Below are 9,052 nucleotides of genomic sequence, written 5' to 3' on the forward strand. Positions count from 1 at the left end.
AGGAATGCTACTGGGTTGAAAAACTGGAAACAAAGCTTCAGAGAAGCAAAGCAAGAAATCCACCTCTTTTTGGGGATGCAGCTTTATCCTCCTCAGCTGTTAGTCCATAATTCCTGTGCAGACACGGTGGGACAGTGAACGAACTCTGAGGGTGAAGGGCAGAAAATGTTCTCCCAGACAGGATACCAGCTCATGGAATTACCTTTCACCTCCCTCACACTCCATCTCAATCAACAGCTACTGAGTGGAAATGGTTCCTCTCCCACCCCATTTAGAGAGCTCCTCAGTCTCCTGGCTATTCAGCTAGCAGATTGTTTTATATTCCTGCTTCATTTTATTGTCCTTTCCTCCTGCTGTGGTGATCAGACAAGACAGAATAAGTTTGTATATCAATAGAAATGCAAACTGCTGTGCATAGTGTGTAAATATTGATATTGGGAATGGGGAGACTGAATTAATACTTCCACACACTTTCAGTTCCAGGGTACTTGGTCATGTCCAGGCAGTTTTATAAACAAATACATAAAGAAGAAACAAGACATTCAGACAAAGATCTTATTCCTTACTGTTATTTATGCTTGAACACAATTAGAATCAGAAGAAAAAGTAGACAATCCACCAACACCTGCTGGTGCACAGTGCTGGAAAGTGCATTTTAGTTGGAAATGCCCTTCTTTGTGAAGAGCTTCATATTTTTATGGCCCAGTCAAGCCAAAGTTGGTTCACCATTGACACTGGGTTAGGTTTTAAGCGCCAGATGATATGAGACATTGTAATGTGAGAGCATCCATTAGAGCATGTGTAAAAAATTCACCTTTTGAGCTCAGAAAACTGCAGCCCATGTTGTTATTGTCCACTGCATTCACTGTGCTGATTTGCTGATTCAGGATCTCCACACATGAGCTGTAATGCTCCTCAGAGAGCAGAACTGAAAGAGTCAGATCACAGAGATCATTGCCTTGCTTGGAGATTTAACTGGGGAATAAAAACCAACCAAACAAACAAACAACCTCCCCCAAAAAGAGCACATAGAGGGTTTGTGTGAGCCCCCCAGGCTGAGGGTTTCTATTGAGCAGGCATGCAGTGCTAATGGATTAAATGAACACATTGTTAGTGTTTTATCATTATTGGCAAAGCCATTATTACAGAGCCAGCAGCTGTGAATGAGATGGGAGATGCTTCCAGCATTCCCTGGGCATGGCTAGGAGTGCTTCAGAACACGTGGATGGTGTGTCCTGAGATGGTCACCACTGTTTCACTCACCTGTTCTTTGTTGTCCTTTGATGTTCATTGAAAAGAGTCATTATTTAATGATGCAGAAGCAACTACAGCAGACAAAACTCTCCTGAGGTTTGGTTGGTAATCTCCTGCTTGCTTCACCACATATGGCCTCCTCCTCTTTGCACCTGAGCCACACACAGGTAGCAAATATAACCATCCAGTATGACAGAGTCTTGTGTTGATAAGATTTTCCTGGGAGGAAAATCTCTGTGTTATGAAGTCCACTTAACTAAATCATGGTTAGTGTTAAATATTGCACTAGGAAAAAAGGTTTCAGCCCTTAAAATTAAGGGGAAAAATATAATGGTAAAGTTTGAGCGTGCAGTCACATGAGTACATCTGCCTGTGCTTTACAGAGGCAAGGTTGAGGCATTACCTAAAAGCATTCATTTCAAAGCAGTGTAGTAGAGCCTGAAGGAGCACTATTTTAAAACAAATCAGTCAGCATTTTATTGGTGTCGGCCCAGCTTTGTACTAAACACTCAGATTAATGTTAAATCACAGCTCAGGAATTATTCATGAGATCTCACACAATGTAATTGCTGATTTTGGCATCAATAGTCTGTATCCCTTTATTTCCTAGATTAGCTTCCCTTCCTGAACGACTGTATGTCATGCCAGAGACAATGATTTTATATGACATATTTAGGAAAGAAGGAACCCACCTATTTTACATAAAAGAACATCTGAGAAATGTACCCTCATTGCTGAGATGCCAGTCTGTGCTGACATGTTCCTGTGAGAGGCAGAGCCTGCTGGGAGAGCAGAGAGCATACTGCTAAATGTCTCCTTTCAAACTGTTGACTGAATGGTTCGTTTTATTCCAAACCTTTATAAAAACTAATGAAATTACCCTTCACCTATCTTTAAGGATTAACATTAATGTTCAGAACAAACTGCATGACTACTAATCTCTTAATATCCCTAAAGATATGTACAAAATGAAATTTATAAATAATAAATGAAACCCAACTTTTTCTCGAAATATTCAGTCACCCTGCTCTTTCACTCTCTCTGAGAGTTGTGTGCTCGTGAATAAGGTCAGGCTGGTACAGGGAGTTGGAGAAAGGTGCCTTTGAGCATGGAAGTCAATGAGCTCCATGCTTTGAGCCTCCACCATTTTTTTCCCTCCAAAAATACTGCTTTTTCTTTCTACAGCAGCATGTTTAGATCGAAGTATCTTCAGCCTCTCCCCCCTTTCATTCCTTCATGCTCCAAATACCTGTATCACATGGGTGAGCAACGAGAGCAGGAGTCCCTGAAGACATAGAGCATTTCATGCTCAGGTTGCTACATCCTGTACCTTCCAGAAGAGGAACACTGCCACTCATGCCGTTCCCTACATCTAATTTTTCATCCAAACAAAAACAAGACTTAAATTCTCAGAGTTGGTGAGAAGAAATTGCTAAAATTTATGAGAATTCATTGCATGTACTACAAGAAAAGAGTTTCCCAGGTGAGACACCCAGCTGTTGTTCTCTTAGTTGGAAGGCAAAGCCTGTATTTTTCTGAATGGTGATACTGGAGGGATCAGTCAATCTGATCTTACAGTGCCTTCAGTCCACCCAGTGCACTTTCACCCCTGCTTATGGACACTTACACTTGCACACTTGAGGATTTCCGTGTCTACTTCCAAAGACTTGCTTTTTAGACCATAGAAAATGATAGATTTTGAATTTAATAGTTAAAGATTTCACAGGAAAACTGTCTCTGACCTCCATCCCCACCTGAAGTGTTTTTATCACACTTGTACATATTTTAGAGCATACCAGACCAGAGAGATATTAGTAATTGTATCTGAAAGACTCAGTGGCAGAATCACTTTGAACTGATTGTAATGATAAATTTTTGACTGAAAGTTGTTCACATTTTCAAGCCCCCATCATTGTAGGCCAAACAGTTTGCCCAAGGGTTCTTCCCAGGTCATTATTTGATTTACATTTTCCCCATTTCTGAGAATCTTCACTCAAGGAAATATTTCAGGCCAAAGATTTTGTCCTCTTCAAGGAATAGCTCATGGAACACTGAGATTCAAGCCTCAATAGATCTTTGGTTACGCAGATTGTCTGAGACTCATGCACTTGCTTTTTAATCTCTGAGCCCTCGCAGCAAAATTTGGAGCTCTAAATGAGGCATTTAGGCTTCACATCCAAAGCAGAAGCAGAATTATGTGCCTTGTGAAGGGAATACACAAAACTAGTAAGCTCCAGAGTTGACAAAAGAGGCATGGATTTATCCTAAATCCTTTCCTGTGCCAAGGGGGAAGGACACTTTGCCTTGACTGTCAAAGAAAGTGATCCCATCATTGCCTTATTTTGGGGAGGCTGACTAAGCAAGTAAAATTAGGGTGTCATCTCATCTTGCTCCCTCTAAGATCAACAGCCCCCACTACATGATTTGTAGGTCTACTGGGTGAATTCTCTCAGATGACAAATGTGGAGAAGCACCAAACCTACGGATCCCAGTTGAGCCCAGACATTTTTAGCTGAGGACTGGCAAAAATCAGTATTCTGTGCATGTAGTGAAGCAGAATTTTTTGAACACTGGCAACTGAGATCACACAGACACCCACAAGAGCTGGCATTACTTGAAAGTTAGGTGATAGTAATATGATGATGATACAAGATTGTCTCACTCCTCAAGACTGGGTTCCTTTCATTCTGTAAACAACCATGGCATGAGGAGTGCTGGTTCAGACCTTGGTTTCTAACCCAGCCTCTTCCAAAATCTCAATTGCTTTCAGTTCTTTGGACACTTAAGGCCTCAGAACCCTAAACCCCTCTTGAGCAGGGTTTGTAGGAACTGTTGTAAGAAAATCATACTTATCCACAATAGAAAACCTTACTTTGTGATAACATTGTCTGCTCATATATATCAAAAAGCCATGAAATGTTTTTTGAAAATACTTCCCAAGTGATCATTACTGCTTGCAAGGCAAAGAGTCATTTTGTTAAAATAAACCAGATTTATTTCTGAAAGTTGTAAGGCTCCCATAGGCATTGAGTGGAGCTTTAAAGACTCAGAACCCAGAAAAGCAACAGCATTTATTTTTATGCTCATAATTTTGCAGCGGCCAAATGTACAGTCTTCTAACTTTACAAAAATTGCATAAATTAATAATACAAAATAAAAATAGTATGATCCAGATTACCTTAAGGCTGAGATACCATGTGCCTAATTTCAGCCCAATTTTCATGGCTGTGTTATCTGGGCCTGCATATTTATAACGGGATTATTGACAACCCTTTTTTCACAAGGAGTTCCTCCTGCTTTAAGATCAGTATGAATATAGCTGGACAGATTTAGTATGCAGGAAAACAAAAAAACCAAGGAAGATTTTGATACGCAGAATAATATAGAAATGACAACATATTTCTGACTCTGTACAAAAACATGCATTCATCTGTAAATGATTACATTTCTATCTGTGGTAGAATGGCAGTGTGGGGCATATGAATCTCACCTTCAAAAGATATTCTTTCGTTCTACAAAAAAACGCCGCCAAGCACAGGAAACTTCAATCAGTGTCGTATATTCGAAAACTATGACACTGTCAAACTGGTGTCATTAAAGCTAACTAACCATATTAAACGAATATTAAAATATAGGTTTCTTTGCATAACATAATGAGTAAAACTGCTTTTAAGTTTTTCCCTGTGCTTTGAGGTGTAGGTGGCATTTTCATTCCAAAACTTTGAAGTCAGAACAAAATGTACAGGTAGAGGGTACTAGATCAAATAATAATCAACTTCAAAAAGCATTTTGGCTGTTAGATGTCCCAAGGCTAATTTCCTCTAGACATTTTAAATGTAAATGTCTAAACTCATTTAAAAATTGTAAATTGGTCTAGGTTCAATCAAAAACCATCCTGACACAGAACAGGGAGACTGGGCTAATTGTCATTTGTTTGTCAAATGAATTCCATTTGGAAAGCAATGAAACCTCCAAGCTAATTCTTTTAAGGTGAGCTGGTAGTTGTATTATCAGTTAAATGCAGTAAAATGGATAATCACATGATGATAATGAAAACTGAACCTATGTTAGCACTCAGGCTTAGTCTGCCACAGGGCATATAGTGATGGAACTTAAGTACTGTAATGTTCCACTGGGCACAATGGCACCAAGTCTGCTCTTTAGCCTTACAGACACTTTCTTTGCATTTTAAAAAACTTTATCAAAGCACCGTGGCAATGTAGAAAATGTCAAAGTGAAATGCACTGTAGGCAAATTGAGATTTCATTAAGTTTAAATTTATTGCTTTTGACTGATGTATTACCATGCTTGTTAAGAACCAGTAATTTGGAATATCTGCCTGCCTGGTAAAATAGCTTTGTCTCCTTGCGTAATACTTTATATGGACTTTGAAAGACCACAGTAATGCAAAAAGAGTGTGGGTTATTTTATTTTTCTAAAGAACAATTTCAAATATTTTCAGGTCCCTGACCTAGTGGATCAATGGACTTCTGCGTGTGTCCCAAGTGTGTTGTTGGTGCACTTGGTAGAAATTTACAGCACTAATATGTTATTTTTTTGCCTTGGTATAACACTGACAACAGAACCTTGGGAAGCACTTAACAATTCTGCTTGTTCTGTCACTCTCAGATATATTGGAATTAAATGAAAATATCTGTGAGAGATAAGGAATTGAAAAAACTGGTGGGAGACTGTGTGCAGATGCATGATTTTTTATTATTTAATTTTAACTCAACGTACATAAATGGTATGTCTACATGAGTTTGTGCCTAGATTTATTAACAGACAAAGCAGAGATACAGCTGTATCTGTACCAGGGCAGGCACAGGTGCTCTTGGTGTTGCATAGTACAGATGTTATTTAGTTTGCTTCAGCTGTGGCAAAAGCTACATTTGAGATGTTGACATAAAATCTTTTAATGTACTCTGGTGCTTTTTTCACCTTCAGAAAAGGATTGGATCAGTAGTGTAGGACTAGCAGAATTTCTGACTGGTGAGGAAGGTTAGGCCTTCAGGAACAGATTACTGCACTTGGAGAAAGACCTGGGTTGAATTTAGTATATTCTAGATATATTTATTTACACTAGGTACCAGGGTTTTATGGCAGAAGTGACAAAGTTTGTGAAACCCAGGAATGCATTATCATGTTATCTGGTATCTTAGATGGACAGTCAATATGAACAGACTGCAGACACACCTGTCCCAGTATCCAGTTCACCAAGTAATGAAATGGAAACAATAAAAGTCTTTGAACAAACAACAGACATTTGAGTCTTTGGGTTTAAACGAGAAGATTGTAGAATTCAAATGGGTTTCCTCTAGTGCTGCCAAGGCAGACATATCTGTATTGATGCCAACGCTGAGTGCCACACAACAAAGCTTGACTTGTGTCTGCCCATGTGCTTTTATCCCACAGAGTATGGGTATATGTACTTCTTGGGGTGGGGGCTGAGGGAGAGAAAAGAGTTTTAAATTATACTTATTTTATCTACACTTTTAATGAAGCTTCCAGTTGAAACCTGAGAAGAAAGGGATGTGTGGGTTTCTATGAATTTAAACTGCATTTTGTTTTTTACCATTTAAACATTAGATTCTGAGGATTAGGGCAGGTTGTGTGAATTAATTGAATTAAGACACAACCATTTTTCCTTGGAAAAACTTATTTCTCCCCTCATAGGGAAACAACCTGGATCCTCCACCCCTAGTGTTCAGATTCTCTCAAACACTCCCTGCCTGTGACTGAAGGGTCAGATTTACCAAGGCAGGACACAGCTGCACCTGCAGAACCTTAGCACAAATCCACCTAAGAAGATTTTCAGCAGGGGCACACACCCCTCTTTCCAGTGGAACCCCCAAAAGCTTCCTTCTTGTTCTTCTCCAGGGGACAGTTTGCCAAGGGAATCCTCTGTCACCAGTCCAGGCTGAGCAAGGGACTTCAGAGCCAGAAGAGATCCATGTGCACCACAAATTTCTGAGAGAAAGGGAATACCACCACAGGTGGATGCAAATCTCAAACCCTAATTAAAAATAAAGCTTTCTAGTTTTGTTTGTGCACGTTGTGCCAACTCTCAGTAAGAAGGGTGCAAAGTAGGAGCTGAGCTAAAGCTTTTTATTTGATAACACATCTGGGTTTTTGCTTTAAGACACATATGTGCTGCTCCTTTGAAGTCCAGAGGAGCTATGCAAGTTTACACTTGAGGGCAGAATTTGGCCCAATGTGATAACACAGGAACCTGCAATCTGGAAAAGGAGTGTGTTTATTACATTTAAAAGATTTTGTGGGTTAACTCAAATTAGTCAGGAAGAACTAACGCCTCTGAATAATTCTCCCTCTCAACACACACTTCGGAATACTGTAAGAATTACAACTCAACTCCATCTTTCTTCTAAGGCACTGGACAAAATTTGCATTTTGGAGTAAGCCACTAGCTGGAGCTAAAGACCTGTAGAGCAAATTCTAAGAAAAAAAAAAAAAAAAAGAAAAGAAAGGGGGAAATCCACAAACCTGAGGAGAAATCCAGACTTTTTAAGGCAGGCCTGGAACGGGTTTTTGAGTGAGTTGTGGATACTGGCTGTCATCTGTTAGAAGGACAGAATGACCAGCCTAAAAATGAAAACACCCATATTCCTGAGTTGATGGCTAGCTGAGCTAAACTGTGCCAAGACTAGTATTTAACAGAAGAACGAATCAAAACAAACATATTGAGATTTAAAAGCACCCAAAGGAGCAGTGAAGCAATGAAAGCTAAGCAAATCTGACTAAAGAAGGAATTAAAGGCAGAAATTGTTAGTTAACTTGTTTGGCATTGAGAAGGAACTACCTAGAAATACAGAAGGCACCTAACAAACTCTCTGACCTATTTATTTTTAATTATTGATATTGCAAAGGTTCTTTAATATGTAATTGTTTAAACATCATCCCAAAAGATACTTTCATGGGAGCAGAAGAAAAGGTCTCCTTTTGTAGATAAAGATCAATTTATCTTTGGCAATCAGATACAATATATCAGGTGGGAGCAGAGCACTCCCTGATTTTGAAGGGTCAGAGTGAAACAGAGAAACACAAAGAATATTCTGCACTTTCTCCTAGTTCAGTGGCACATACACAGGATTTGATCTTCCCATGTAAATTGTGGCACTGAGATGACTTCAGTGAAAACACAAATCGCCCTGCATAGTACAGCTGCAAGAAAATGTATTTCAATCTCTCAAAACTTTTCAAAACGTCACCAAATAAATGCCTAATGTGCCAAATGGGATTAAAAGGGCCAGCTTTCCCTGCAGGCTTCCACAGAGGAAAACCAGGAGTAAAATGCTGCTAGGGAGACAGTAAACATTTTTTAAGTTTCTCTTTGTGCCTCCTGTCCCCTCAGCTCGGCAGATACGGGGCTGGCAGGCCAGGTGTGATACCTGGGGAAAGGATGTATATGCATAAGTTCGGTGTTCCCACAAGGGTTACACATGTCACGCTAATATCATGCTGCCCTTGCCATGATTCAACAAAACACTGAAATATGAATGCAGATTTAAACACTTGCTGAAGAGCTCTCCTGGAGCTGCCTGATAACTGCTTGTTAGTCTCGAGCCAGGTGTTGAATATGCAGCTCAGTTTCTATATGGGGGCATTTGTTTTCCACAGCAAACTTAGCTTCCAGAGGGTCACATAAGCATCCTGGAAATGGCCGTGCTAATTTCACCACTGGGACGATTTTCCTAATTGAAATAAGTCCTGTTCTTTGAGCAACTGGTGTTTACTGGATTCCTGGAGCCAGTTTGCATGGGCAGCACCCACATCAGCA

This window comes from Corvus brachyrhynchos, unplaced genomic scaffold (assembly GCF_000691975.1).
Source record: "Corvus brachyrhynchos isolate BGI_N302 unplaced genomic scaffold, ASM69197v1 scaffold319, whole genome shotgun sequence".
Classification (NCBI taxonomy): domain Eukaryota; kingdom Metazoa; phylum Chordata; class Aves; order Passeriformes; family Corvidae; genus Corvus; species Corvus brachyrhynchos.